The following is a 13961-nucleotide window of genomic DNA, read 5'->3' as shown; positions in this document are numbered from 1 at the left end:
ACATAGCCTTTCCTGGGGAACAGAACAGTTTCAAACCAGCACAGACCTGTCCCCCCACAGGCAAATAGCCGTGGGCTCTGGTGGAAGGCAGATGGGTAGCTCCCCGAGCCTCATGCAGGCTGTGTCTGGGTTTGGCTGCAAACTAGATTTGCAGAAGCATCCAGTAGTAGCTATCAGCCTCTTCCCCAGGGGGATCCAGGCCCAAGAATTCCAGGTGAGACCTGGAGCAAGTCTGCTTTCCTGGAGGAAGCTGTAGACTTATCCTATTTGCTGAAGGGACTTCAGGATTGAGGATGGGGTGCCTCTCTGGGAGGTCGGATGTTTTAGATTCTTTATCGTATCAGTTGCTTTTGTGGGCTGGGAGCTGAGGTTGATGGATATAAAGCGCGAGAAATTCCTGCTGTCTTAGTGGATATTAATAGAGACTTAAAATCGGAAGATTCTACATATGCTGGCATTTCATCACGGAAGCCATATTTCATCGTGAAAGGTGGAGTGGGGGGAAGCAGCTGAGCATGGGGCACAGAGGTGGGGAAGGGGCTCTCCTGGTGTTGGGCAGAGCGCCTGGGGTCTGGGCCCATCCCCATGTGGGGGGCATCTTCCCCTGGCCTGGGTTCTTGGCTTCCTTCCATTTTGGCTTCCCAATGATTCCTTCTGGAGGCTACACTGTGCTGTGTACCCCCTCCCGGGTGTGTGTGTGTGTGTGTGAGATACTTGGCTGATTTCACTTTGTCCCAGGGTATTTTCATCGCCACATATTACACAGCAGGTGTGAGCTTTGATGTATACTGAGGTTTCGAATTAGGCAGAAATCAGCCTTTTCCGGAAGGGTGGATACATCTTCTTTTTGTCCATGGTGCCTGGTGGATTTCATATTCCACCAGAATTTGGAAATATCGTTGGAAGGATGTTGGCTCTGTGGCAGACAGAGGCAGCTGTTTTCTCTGGGACTGATCTGTCCCCAGGAAGCAGCAGTACAGAGGCTGCTGTGTGTCCCCAGAGCAGCCTGGGAAGTCCTGGCCCAGGGCCGGGGGAGGGAATCTTTAATCCCATTACTGTGGGTAAATTTCTGTAATCTTGAGCTTTCATCCCACAAACACTCGCTTTCTTCTTGTGGGTCCTGCCGGTCTGTGTCCCAGGTGTCTTCCTCTCTTGCGTCTTCCAGGTGGAGGACCTCTGGGCCTTCTCTAGCAGCTCCTGGAAGAGCTGAGAACCAGGAGAAGCCGTCGGGGAGGCTGTGCCCACGGAGGAGATGGCTTGTGGCGAGTATGTTGCCCTCCTTGTTGCGCCCCCCTGCTGGGCAGGGGAGAGTCCCCAGCGGACCCTCGAGGTCAGCGCAGCTACCAGGGCCTCCACCACTGTCAGTTCTGTGTGCCGTGTCCCACGGCCTTTGACGTCAGGCCCCCATCTCATGGACCAGTGCCTTAATCCTGGCTTTTCTGCTGTTGGACCGAGCACGGAGCAGAGCAGGTTGAGATGATGGGTCATTCTGGTTTCGGTAAGTTAGCATGGAACTGTGCACACAGATTCGAATAAACAGTCACGTTTGAAGTTTACAGGAAAAATTTGCTCATCACTTGTAATCTTACATGGAAAGGTGGAAAATGTTGACTGAAAAAATAAGTTACAAGATAATATATTCAGTGTGACCTCATTTTGGCAAAAAATATGCTAAGCTGTTTTACTGGAGATCTCTGGGTTGTGGGACGTTGTTTTTGGTTTTTCCTGTGCATGTGGAATATTTTCTCAATTGTTTTACAGTGAGGATGTCCTGCTCCCGTTTTCACATTGAATGGTTGTTTTAAGAAGGACAGTGGCTCGTGCCCACTCCCCCTGAGCCCGCAGGCTGGGCAGTGAGTGGATTGTTGGTGTTTGGAGCCGTGTGAGCTGAGCCTCTTACCCGACAGTCTGACAAGAAGGAGGCATTCGGTTGGCGGCTCCGAGCACATTGGTGGCCTCGTTTATTGAAAGCGGCACCTGTATTTCTTGTTGGGTTGTATGAGGTGGGGCGAGTGTTCACTTCTGGACTTGGGGTGGCCCTGCGCCTTGTTCAGCTCTGGCAGAGGCCCATGTGGAGGGGCACTTCCAGCTCTGCCGTGGGCACCCCTGCACTGGCCATGTGCCTCAGGGCAGCCTGAGGGGAAGAGGACGTGGGCAGGAGCAGGGTCGGCCCCCCCCCCTCCGCCGTGTCCTAGCACCGGCACCCCTTCCCTTGCCCTGGGGGTCCACACTGCCCCGGGGCGCAGAGGCGGCCCCCACCGTGCTCTCATGGCGTCGTCACCCCACCTGCTGCACAGCCGAGATGCGCGCGAGGGGCCAGTGGGCTGGTGCAGCCTGCAGCCTGAATTCAGTGGAGGTTAGAGTTCTGCAGGTGCATGTTTCTGGGTCCACTCGCCCAGTAGGTGTGTTCTGGTTGTTTACTGGGGCTTGTGTGGGTGTGGGAGACTGTGCCGATGGTGCACACCTGTGCAGGCTGGGGCGCTCAGTTGTGGCTGACAACCGCGGCGTCCGTGGGCCTCACAGCTCTGGCGGTTCTGGCCCCAGGGCAGCATCTCTGGGGGTGGCCCCTCTGCAGGTGCAGGTGGGCTCTCAGGTCTGCACGAGTCCTGAGCCTGCCTTTTGGGCCAGCTGAGGGCACAGCGTCCCCTCCATGCTGGCTGCCCAGCAAGGGCATGGGGGGTGTGGATTGACTGGTCTAACTGGGGTGTGTGGCCCCCTACCCCGTACCGGGGAGCAGACTCTCCACCCAGCCTCTGTGCACTGCAATTGGGGGAGCCATGGTGTGAATGGGGAGTGGGTGCCCTTGAGCCCCCACACCAGCCTCGAGTTGCTCCCCATTAGAGTGGGGCGGGGACGCAAGTGTGCCTGGGCGAGCAGGTCTCTGGGTGCCAAGTGGCCAAGGTGGCACTGTGTGCGCTGCCCTCTTTGCCGTGGCTGTGTCCTCCCTGCCTGTTCGCGGGCTCTGACTTGGGCCATGCCTCGGGCTTTCTGGTACTGCTTGTAAGACACCTGCTCAGAGAGCTGGAAAGTTACACTGTCTGTGAAAGAGAACACGGGTCACAAGTCTGCTTTCTGCTTGTGCCCTGAGGTCTGGTAGTGACAGGCGTGAGAAGTTGGCGCAGTGCCTCTGGGAGCCCTGGACTGACCAGTCAGTGCCTTTGCCTCCAGCGATCTTCTCTCCCCCTTCTCCTACACCCCTTTCCTGTTGACGGCTCACCACCTGTGGTGGCCTGGGGCCCCGGGGCCTGCTGGGAGGATTGTGCCTCTTGGAGGGGAGCAGTCAGTGGAGTGCCCCTGCCAAGGGCCTGGGTCTCGCAGCACTGGGGCCAGAACCCCACAGGGCCGTTCCTCCTTCAGAACCCGGGCCTGCAGTGGTTCTGCAGCCCACCAAGGGCTGCTTCAGGAAGGATTTGCTCGCACCTCCACCCCCACTGCTCCCAGCAGGGGTCCTCCTCAGTGCCCTTCCTTTGAAAGATCTGCCGGTCCAGCCTCTCCTTCAGCTCTGCCACACTTTTTTCTAGATTTCCTGGCCAGTGAATTTGTCACACAGTGATTTCTGTCTTTTATCAAAGGCTTCTTAGCCTTTCAGCAAAATGTACTTCCTGTGGGCTTCTACCAGGCCTGGCTTCCCTCCCTGCTGTGGTGCCATGGCCCAGTACCGCTGATGGTGGTGCTGGGCGCGTGCTGCCCTGGGAGCATCCTGCAAGGAGGGGGCTTGCATGTGGTCGTGCTTCTCACTTAGGCTCCTGGAGCTCTAAACAACTTAGGAGAAAATGATTTTAAAATGACATCATTGCTTTGCAACTGGGGTGCCAGAAATAACTTTCACAGCAAATTTCTTGGCAGAGGCAAGGAACTTTGTATACCCTTCTTCATTTGGACCTGCATGGAAGCTTGAGCTACTTGGGGATATATAAATTGTAGTGTTTGGTGAATCCAGATGAAAAATAAGGATTGAAAAACTGAAATGGCACGTTTCTGTGGCAGGTTATTTCTTTCTAAAGTTTTTGGTTTTCTGTATTCAGAATTTTTAGGTTGATCTAAACGATTAGAACACTAAAGAGGGGGCTGGCAGCCCGCTGACCACCCTTTGCCTGATCCTTCGTGGTGAGGAGGCACACACCCGCCACCTCCTGCAGGTGCTCTCCGGCCCGGCTTTCTTTAGGGCCTGCGGGGAAGTGTGGGGGCAGCCGCAAGGCCACACTCCCAGGCCACCAGGGCTGTCTGCAGGCAACACACTCTCAAGGTGCGACAAAAGCCCCATTCACCACAAACACTCAGTTTGAGCTGTTTTTAAAAATGATCTCCTGAAATTTTCATTCCACTTAGAAACTGGCAGAAGGTTTGTGTCAGGAATTCTTACATTTTTAAAACAAGGTGATGCCTGACTTCCCATTTGCCAGGATGCATGCGAGGTGCACATGGTGAGCCTCTTCCCACTTCCCCCATGTCCACGCCCTCGCGGAGCCGCCAAGGTGGAGGGTGGGCAGGGGCAGCCCATCCTCTCAAGCACCTTTTGGGGCCTTGTCCCTGCCAGCACCTCATAGGGCCCCTCAGCCCAGGCTCGGGCGTGGTGGGCTGCGGCCTTGTTCCCCTCCCTCCTGTGGCATTGAGGTCCTCACAGTGACCTAGTCCAGAAACCTTGGACTTGCCCAGGAAGACAAACAGTTGCAGAGGGCAGAGACAGAGGCCCGGCCGCAGGGCTCTGACCGAGACTCTGGTCATCTCCTGGTCTTCCCCACACGTGCTTGCTGCAGAACGCTGCACCCCCTGGGGGCTGCTGGCAGAGTTCAGGGTTCCAGTCCTGGGTGTGGGCACATGCGTGCAGGGGCAGGGTCTGCCGTGAAGGTGCAGAGAGGGCGCGGGGGTCTCGCCATACGCCACCTCTGAACCCAGCCTACTTTTGCAGGTATTAGGGTTATAACTCAGGCTTATGGATAAATTTCGATGTATTTTCTAGTTCTACTAATATTCCAAATCTTTGTGTTTGCCAGAGTATTAAAAAAAGAAAGTCCTGAGAAAATAGCATGCCAGTTAATTACAATGTCAACCTGCTTATCCGTAGCCCAGTTACATCTGGATTTAGCTTACTGTCTTTTGGGCTCTGTGTTTGTTTATTTTATGTGGAGATTGTGAGGGTGATCAAGCTTCAGTGACATAATTTGGAATTAGCTTCAAGCATTGGGAGTGAGCCCTGATCTGCGCAGGTGCTGGGGCCCCGTGTGCTTTCATTCGTGGGGTGCATTGTTAATAAGCAGGGACTGAGCCCAGGTGTTCGTGTTCTGTTCTTTTTCCTGACGTCACCCAGATGGAGATGTGAAAGTGCTTTTTAAACAATTTAGAAAAGCTTTTTTAACTTTTAATTTTGAAATGATTTCGAATGTACGGGATGGTTGCAAAAATAATACAAACCCTATACAGACAATTCCAACATCCCCTCACCCCTGGATATCCAGATCTCCCAATTTTGAAATTTTGCCACCTTTGCCATTCCCTCCCTCACTCCTGTCCCTCCTTCCCATCCATCCATCCATCCATCCATCCGTCTTCTGAACATTTGAGAGCAGGTTGCACAGATCTTACTCCCTGAACACATGATACTTCCTTGGATATTTCTTGCGAACAAGGATATTCACTTATGTAATAAGCTTAATTAAGTGCAGTTACCAAGTTCAAGAAATTTAGCATTTATATAAAGCCTTGTTTTATATTTCATTTTTTTATGTCCCATTAATGTCCTTTTGAGCCTTTTCTCCTCCATTCTTAGATCCCATCCAGTATCATGGATTGCATTTAATTGTCATTGTGTCTTTATAGTTTCTTTTTTAATTGTGGAGACATAAATACAACACAGATCTTCCCAGCCTGATGCCTCCCAGGCACACCTCCCCGACTCCCATCACTGCAGCTAAACCCCACACCCATCGTGCGTTAGTTTCCCCTGCCTCTCAGCCCTGGTAATCCGTACTCTACTTTCTATCCTGTGAATTTGCATATTTTCTGTTATTTTCTTTGTGGTTACCGTGGGGCTTAAATTTAACATCCTAAATATATAACAATCTCATTTTCTTTGATACCTGCTTGACTTCAGTAGTACAGGCAAACTATGATCCTATACCCTTCCACCCCCACCTTTACGTAGTTATTGAAACAATTACATGTTTATATGTTATGAGTCCCAAATTACTGATTTGTATTACGTTTTATGCATTTGCCTTTTAGTTCTTTACAGAAAGTAAAAAGTGGTGTTACAAATCAGAAGTACTATAGTACTGACCTTTCTGTTTACCCATGTCCTTATCTTTCCTGGAGATCTTTTTTGTTAATGTCTGTGCTGGTTTGCAGCTGTTACGTCCCCAGAAAAGGCCATGCTCCTTTAATCCATTCCCCTGGGTGCAGAGCTGCTATGGGTGGGCCCTTTTTGTTTGTTTGTTTTTGTTTTAGAAATTTTATTCTTATGTTTTTTTTTTCTTTTTTTCTTTTTTTAAATTTAGTTTTATTGAAATATATTCACATACCATATAGTCATCCATGGTATATAATCACCTGTTCACAGTACCATCATATAGTTATGCATTCATCACCACAGTCTGTTTCTGAACATTTTCCTTAAATAAGAAAGAATCAGAATAAGAATAAAAAAATAAAAGTAAAAAAAGAACACCCAAACCATCCTCCCCATCCCACCCTATTTGCCATTTAGTTTTTATCCCCATTTTTCTACTCATCCATCCATACACTAGATAAAGGGAGTGTGATCCACAAGATTTTCACAATCACACTGTTACCCCTTGTAATCTACATTATTATATAATCGTCTTCAGGAGTCCAGACTGCTGGGTTGGAGTTTGGTAGTTTCAGGTATTTACTTCTAGCTATTCCAATACATTAAAACCTAAGAGATGTTATCTATATAGTGCGTAAGAATGTCCACCAGAGTGACCTCTCGACTCCATTTGAAATCTCTCAGCCACTGAAACTATTTTGTCTCATTTTGCATCCCCCTTTTGGTCAAGAAGATATTCTTAATCCCATGATGCCAGGTCCACATTCATTCCCAGGAGTCATATCCTGGGTTGTCAGGGAGATTTACACCCCTGGGAGTCGGGTCCCACGTAGGAGGGAGGGCAGTGAGTTCACCTGCTGAGGTGGCTCAGTTAGAGAGAGAGAGGGCCACATCTGAGCAACAAAGAGGTACTCAGGGGGAGACTCTTAGGCACAATTATATGCAAGTTTAGCCTCTCCTTTGCTGTAATGAGCCTCATAAGGGCAAGTCTATGGGTGGGCCGTTTGCATTAGGTTATTTCAATTGAGAAGTGACCCAGCCCCTTCAGGTGGGTCTTGATCCTCTTACTGGAGTCTCTATGAGAGGATGAAAGAAAACAGCCGAGAGAGAAACTCCCAGAGAGCTTGGAGAGAAAGGCCCGACAGGAGCTAGAGAGGAGGCCTCCGGCACCCACCGGGAGGGAAGGAGCGGCCGCCGCCTCCTTGTGCCTTCCCTCGTGACAGGGGCATCCGGATGCCGCAGCCTGTCTTCAGAGTCCAGGTATCATCCTGCTGATGCCTTAATTGGACATTTCCATGGTCTTGGAACTGTAGAATTGTAAACTGATAAACCCCCATTGTAAAAGCCAGCTCATTTCTGGTATGTTGCCTTCAGGCAGCTTTAGCAAACCAGAACAATGTGTGGCTTCAATTTGTTTTCTGTCGTCCTTTACTTTAAACGTGCAGAGCTCTCTTTTAGCGTCTTCCTCAGCTTTGTGTTATCTGGGAATGTCTTCATCTGTGGCCGCCCCCCCACCCCCACCATTTTTATAACTTTAATAACAGGCCCATTTATGGAAGTCAATCTTCACCTCCTCAGTTTGAGCATAGACTTCGGTTCATTACTTTTAGTACTAGAAATTGATTTTTGCATAGGAAACTGAGCAAGATTGTTTCTTACCAAATGAATTTCCCAGACACAATTTAAATCATAGGTTTGAGGATCTATTTGTGAATATCCTTCAAAGACATTTTGGAGGTGTGGTCTTGACAAAGAAAAATACCAAGAATTGATCCAATTTTAATTGGTAAGTTGAGTGGGGACTTTACGTGGATGTTACGAGCGATTCTATTTTTTCCCTACAGTTCAAAAAATCGCTTTTGCATCAAGTCACCAGTGAGACACACAACCTCAGCATAGGCACCATGTTGTGTAGCCGATTTGTCATGCATCAAACTGGTTCAAGCCAGGGGTGGGAAGTTAGTACACGGCTTTAAGGACTGCTTTCATCATGTGCTCCCTTTTTAATGTTTTAGCAGCAAAGAGATTCCTGGTAAATGGCACAGTGGATTGAAATTGGGTGTCCTTGCTGAATGAAACCACCTCGGAGTGTCTCATAAGAAGTCCCATGCTGGCACCAACATCACAGCTCCCCCTCGTTTTTGAAAGACAGTTTTGCCAGATATAGAATTCCTGGTTGGCAGATCTTTGCTTTCAGCATTTAAATATGCCACCCCACTGCCTTCTTGTCCTCATGGTTTCTGATGAGCAATCAGCACTTAATCTCGTTGAACTTCCCTTGCGCCTGACATGTTGTTTCTCTCTGGCAGCTCTCAGGATCCTCTCTGTATCGTTGGTGTTTGACACTTCGATGATAACATTGCTGTGTGTGGCTGTTTGGGTTTATCCTGTTTGGAGTTTCTTGAACACCCTGGACATGCATATTTTGTCTTCTGTTAAATTTTGGAACTTTTCAGCCATTACTTCTTTGGATATTTTCTCTGCTCCTTTCTCTCTTTCCTCTTCTGGGACCCCCACAATGTGTTTATTGGCACGCTCGAAGGTGTCCCACAGGTGTCTCAAGCTCTGCTCACTTTCTTTCATTCTCTCTTCTTTCTACCCCTCGAACTGGATGATGTCAGTCGTCTTATCTTCAAGTTCATTGATTCTTTCTTCTGCCAGCTCCAGCCTGCTGTTGAACCTGTGTGGGGAACTTGTAATTTCCGTTACTGTGTCTGAGTGGTTGTGCTTTGTGAAAGAAATGTAATGGACAGCAGCTTGGTTCGGGTCTTGTAAGCGTATGGGTGGCTTGGTGAGGTGCCTGTGCTCAGGGTGGGGTGGGGGTGTCCTCGCCTGGCCCTGCTCTCAGAGTGGCACGTCAGGGTGTGCTTCACGAGGATGTACTTCGGATGCTGATGGTGGTTGCATCCACTGAGTAACAGCATTAGAGAGCGATTTCCCCCAGGGCCCAGTTGTGTACTATATTTAGCATCTATTTACGCCCATTTTCTAGAACTCCACATTTCCACCATGTTCAGCAAGTGCTTTCAGCCTGTGACTTTGGTCTGTACCTGTCTTGGAGCAGCACAGCTGGGTGGTTGTGTTACGGGTGCTGTATATTCACGGGGTCTCCTCCTCCCCCGGGTTAACAGTGTGTATTTCGAGATGGATGCTGTACTTGAGTTGACAGCACCTCTGACTGCAAGGGAAAGAAGGGATCGGTTTTCCTACTCTGCTGGCAGGTGGCCTCTGCAGACCTCGGTGGGAGCAGGTGGGGCCCAGCACTGAAAGGAAGGACACGCGGGCACAGGACTCAGGAGAACTCAAAGGCATTTATGGACAGCACCAGTTCCTAGAGCACATTTTATCCTGAAGGTTGTGGCTGTTGTGGAGCCAGTGCTGATGGGGGTGGATGTCCTGCCCCACTGCACAGCGGACCACAGCTCTGCGATGCTTCTGGACAGGCTGGTTCCTGGTTCACGCTCCGCTGTGAAGTTGCGTCAGGATCTTGGGTGGTTTCTTCTCTGGGTGGGGTTGTGTGAGATGGTCTCTGGTGGTCTTTTTCAGGTCAGGCCTTCCTGGGGGCTCTCTCTCCCCCGCGCTGGTGATGGGAAGACACAGAGTGCTGCAGACACCCCTCTCTGCTGCTGGCGGGTGACTGGCTCCTCTGGCCGCCCTGGGCAGGGCTGTGTCTGCGCTCTGTGAGAGATGCCTTCTGGAGCAAGCTGGGCGCTCTTGGCGGAGAACTTGATGGAGGGGTGGCCGTCGGCGGCCGGAACGGCTGCCTGCTGCTTAACGTAGACTGCTCAAAACTAGAATAAACAACTTTCCATTCGGGCCTGTTTCAAACAGTCACCAGGTCTGAGAGAGCAGTAGAGTGAAGCCTGTGCCCGTCCTCACCCCTCTGGGCTGGTTTATCTTGTCTTCTCCCCACTGCTTGTTTCCTTCCTTCTCCTCACCCCACTGCTCTCTTTTCTACCTGCACATACTTTGGTAGTATCTCTAACATTAAAGACTTTTAAAAAATCTTTGTCTTCATGTATTTATTTTGCCTGTAATTTTTAATGATTGCCAATTGAGGCAGCAGGTGCTCCGTGGCAGGCCTGGGTGGCCGCCAGGACAGTGGCCACGTCTGCGAGCACGAGAGACAAGGGTGGCCCTGCACTCATGTCCTGGAATCACGTGGGAGGAGCACGCCAGTCCCGCTGTCACGCCCTGGACACTGTTTTGCCAAAGCCAGCCCAGAGGACCATTTTGAGTGGAACACAGACTTGGGTACCATTTGTGGAAAGCGTTGTGTGTGTAATGGTTAAGGTTGTGATTTTTTATAAAAATATCGAAACTGCACTCCATGTTTCTGTTTTAAGAACATCTGTTATTTCCAATAACAAAAGGCTCGAGAGCGCTCAGTTTCTGCTCTAGCTTCTGTCAACATCTGTCCCATGTCACAGTTTTAAATAACAGCATTTGAAATGACATTTATAAATTAATTCTTACTGCCTCAGCTGGTCGACTAGCTTGAATCTGAGGGTTTTATGTATGTTGGTTTGAGTCAGCATAAATGACAGCCTGTCCTTCAGTGTCCTGCAGTGATCCGTGATGAGTTCCCGGTTCCGTGGCCTTTCTGGATGTACCACCTGGCTCTTGATGCGGGGTCCAGTGGGGCTCCCAGGGCATGCAGGGCTGGGCTGGGCAGGTCCTTGAACACACCGTGCGGTTCCCGTGCTCGTGTCAGAGGTCTTTGCTGCCTGACGGTAAAATTAGTTTGTTTTCACCTGAACCAGTGGTTCCAAACTGGGGACGGTTTGCCTCCAGGAGACATTTGACAACTGGGGAGTCGCTGCTAGATTTTGGGGGGTCCCGGGGGGGCTGTAAAACAGCCTGCAGTGCGAGGGACAGCCGTCACAGCTGTCACCGCCAAAGGTACTGGCCCAGCATGCGCTGAGGACGGCAGCGGTTCTACTCCTTTCAGATGGCCCTGAGGGCGCGTTCAGGAGAGCCGCTGCCGTTGGCTGTCAGCTCGCTTGGCATGTTGGCTCCTTCGCCCTCAGCACGTGGAGTGAGGGTCATTGTAACAGTCACTGGCCCCTCAGATTTGAGGAAATAAAATTTGCTAAGTGATATATTAAACTGGGTCATCATCCCATGGAAATGGATCTTAAAAGTGCCCAATTAGATAACCCCACTAGCAAATCGCAGTTATTTATCAAAGAAAGTGGACTTATGTGGCCGTGACACCCACCCTTCTGTAGGCTCACTGATGTTATCTGGGAGTAGCTTTGTCCCCGTGGCGTGTGTTAAGTTGCAAGTCGCGTTGCTCCTGAGACCAATGGGCTGGCTTGTGTAGTTCACACTCGTTAGGGTGCAGTTCTGCTAAGGAGCTTCCTGGAGAAAGAAATAAATAAGGATGCAAGAGGTTCGTTGTTTGAGTGAATGGGAATTGGGCAACCTGACTCCTCACCGCTGTTCTCAGGCCTGTGTCCTGGCCTGTGAGGGGCCTGGCTTGGGCGTGCCTGGCTGCAGGTGCCCATGGGCTTTGGGGGTGTGGCCCGGTCATGGTCTTCAGAGCTGCACATGAGGTGCCTGTCTCAGCAGACAGCCTTAGGAGCCCTGTGTGGGGTGCTGAGCTTGGGGCTCCCTGTCCTTGGGGTTACTTGGGCCTGAAACCGTGGTCGCCTGTGGAAGGTGAGTGGCCGGCGTTGTGCCTGTCCTGGGCTGCACGCTGGCTAGGGCCACCTTCCGCCTGGCCGGTCATCTCCGAGGTCTTGGCCCATCTCCTGACTTCTGCCCTGCTCTGTGTCACTGTGCTCTTGGCTTTCCTGCCTCTCAGTCTGCTCTGTCCTTGGCCCTGCTCCCTGCCACCCTCCCGGGTTCCTCCCGTGTCTTGGTGCCGCACCTGTCCACCCGTGCATCCTCCCTGGTCCCCCCCGCGTCTTGGTGCTGCACCTGTCCACCCGCACATCCTCCCTGGTTTCCTCCACGTCTTGGTGCCGCACTTGTCCACCCGCACATCCTCTCAGGTTCCCTCCACGTCTTGGTGCCACACCTGTCCACCCTCACGTCCTGCCTGGTTCCGCCTGTGTCTCGGTGCTGTACCTGTCCATCCGCGCATCCTCCCTGCTTCCTCCCCGTCTCGGTGCCGCACCCGTCCACCCGCACATCCTCCCTGGTTCCTCCCGTGTCTTGGTGCTGCACCTGTCCACCCGCATGTCCTCCCTGGTTCCCCCCCACGTCTTGGTGCTGCACCTGTCCACCCGCGCATCCTCCTTGGTTCCCTCCACGTCTTGGTGCCGCACCTGTCCACCCGCGCATCCTCCCTGGTTTCTGCCTGCGTCTCGGTGATGCACCTGTCCACCCACATGTCCTCTCTGGCTCTTTCCGTGTCTTGGTGCCGCACCTGTCCCTCACCTGTCCAGAGGCCCCACACCCAGCCCCACCGCCCGTCCCTGCCCTCCTGACTGCTGTTTACAGGGTATTTCTCAGTCAACACTCAGAATCCCTTCGGGCAGAAGATCTTGTCAAGAAGTCTCATCAGGTTTGCAACTGGTTTTCCTCTTGCTCTTAGAACCCCCGTGGGAATTTTAGGTCTTTGGTAATATGTGACTGTCAGAGATAGTGGAGGGACTAAAGTAATTTTCTCATAGTGGACACTGGAAGCTTTTCACTGGTAAAACTTCAGCCCCTAACTGCAATTTCCTCTGTGCTTGAATTTGAATTTAGTGTGGTGTCCCCGCTTGGGCTTCCTCCCGCTTCCTTCCCTGAGGTTTCTGAGTGTGAGGCTCTCGGTAGCCTCACTTCCTGCCAGCAGTGTCAGCGTTTGTGCAGTGCTCCGTGTGCTGGTAGCAGGCGGAGTAGATTGTCCATTGAGGTATAAAAAGCCAGTCATAAGTGAAATGGCTGATCTTTTAATTTAAATTGCAGTGACACTGACATTTAAAAGGAAAGTTCATGACTCCTTAATTTATATCCAGAAAAGCAGTTTGTACTTTGTTTTGGATCCAGATTAGTAGAACAGGTCTTGGAGGACTTAGAATATTAAGAAATTTGCAGATGGCTTTGTGTAGAACTGTGTGTTGTCTAATGTGATAACACGAATCACTTGTGCTGTTGAGATTTAAAATTAGGAAATTAAATAGTGACGTGTCTGGCGCCCCAGCTGTGCTGGCCGCGTCCCCAGGCGCAGTGGCTGCTCAGGTGCATGGAGCACTCTGGAAAACGCCCATCATCGCAGAAAGTGCTGTTGTACATCATTGGTCGACAGACTTCGACAGGTGAAGCTTTTCTTTTTATTATTACACTTCTAAAATTGTGATAATATGTACATAATCATTTTAGGTTGACTATTCTTTGACGTTAGGCACATTGACAACACTGTGCACCTCTCACCACCGTCTGTTTTCAGGCCGGTGTCATGAATCTGCAGCAGAACTTGGCCTCCTAGTAGGACCCCAGCCCGGTCCCCACTGCTCTGTCCGCTGCGTCGCTGCATTCGCTTAGCCGGAGTTTCTCCTGAGAGAAATGGAGCAGTATTTGCCCTTTTCTGTCTGCTGCTTTCACTCACACGATGTCTTCAGGGTTCGTCCATGGGGAGTGGAGCTGCCTCATGGAGAGACCGCATTCTGCTTCTCTGCTCACCTGTCGATGAACTCTTGGGCCGAGTCTGCCCTGTAATGCCACTGTGAACACCGACACACAG

At 51.0% G+C, this 13961-nt stretch overlaps 1 protein-coding gene across 6 annotated transcripts in view; it reads left to right on the top strand.

The window, feature by feature from the left end:
- Positions 1-13961, top strand: part of ANKRD11 (ankyrin repeat domain 11) — a 238011-nt gene that overhangs the window by 105599 nt on the left and 118451 nt on the right. Inside the window, exon 1 of one of the 6 annotated variants that reach the window (XM_037816495.1) lies at positions 12530-13536. The exons of the other annotated variants lie outside the window; for them this stretch is intronic. The gene's annotated coding sequence lies outside the window, so the exon portion shown is untranslated. Of the gene's footprint in view, positions 1-12529; positions 13537-13961 lie in introns of those variants that run through there. 6 annotated transcript variants of the gene reach the window in all.

This window comes from Choloepus didactylus, chromosome 22 (genome assembly GCF_015220235.1).
Source record: "Choloepus didactylus isolate mChoDid1 chromosome 22, mChoDid1.pri, whole genome shotgun sequence".
NCBI lineage: Eukaryota > Metazoa > Chordata > Mammalia > Pilosa > Megalonychidae > Choloepus > Choloepus didactylus.
The sequence above is the reverse complement of the archived record's forward strand: the minus strand, read 5'-3'. Positions and strand labels throughout refer to the sequence as shown.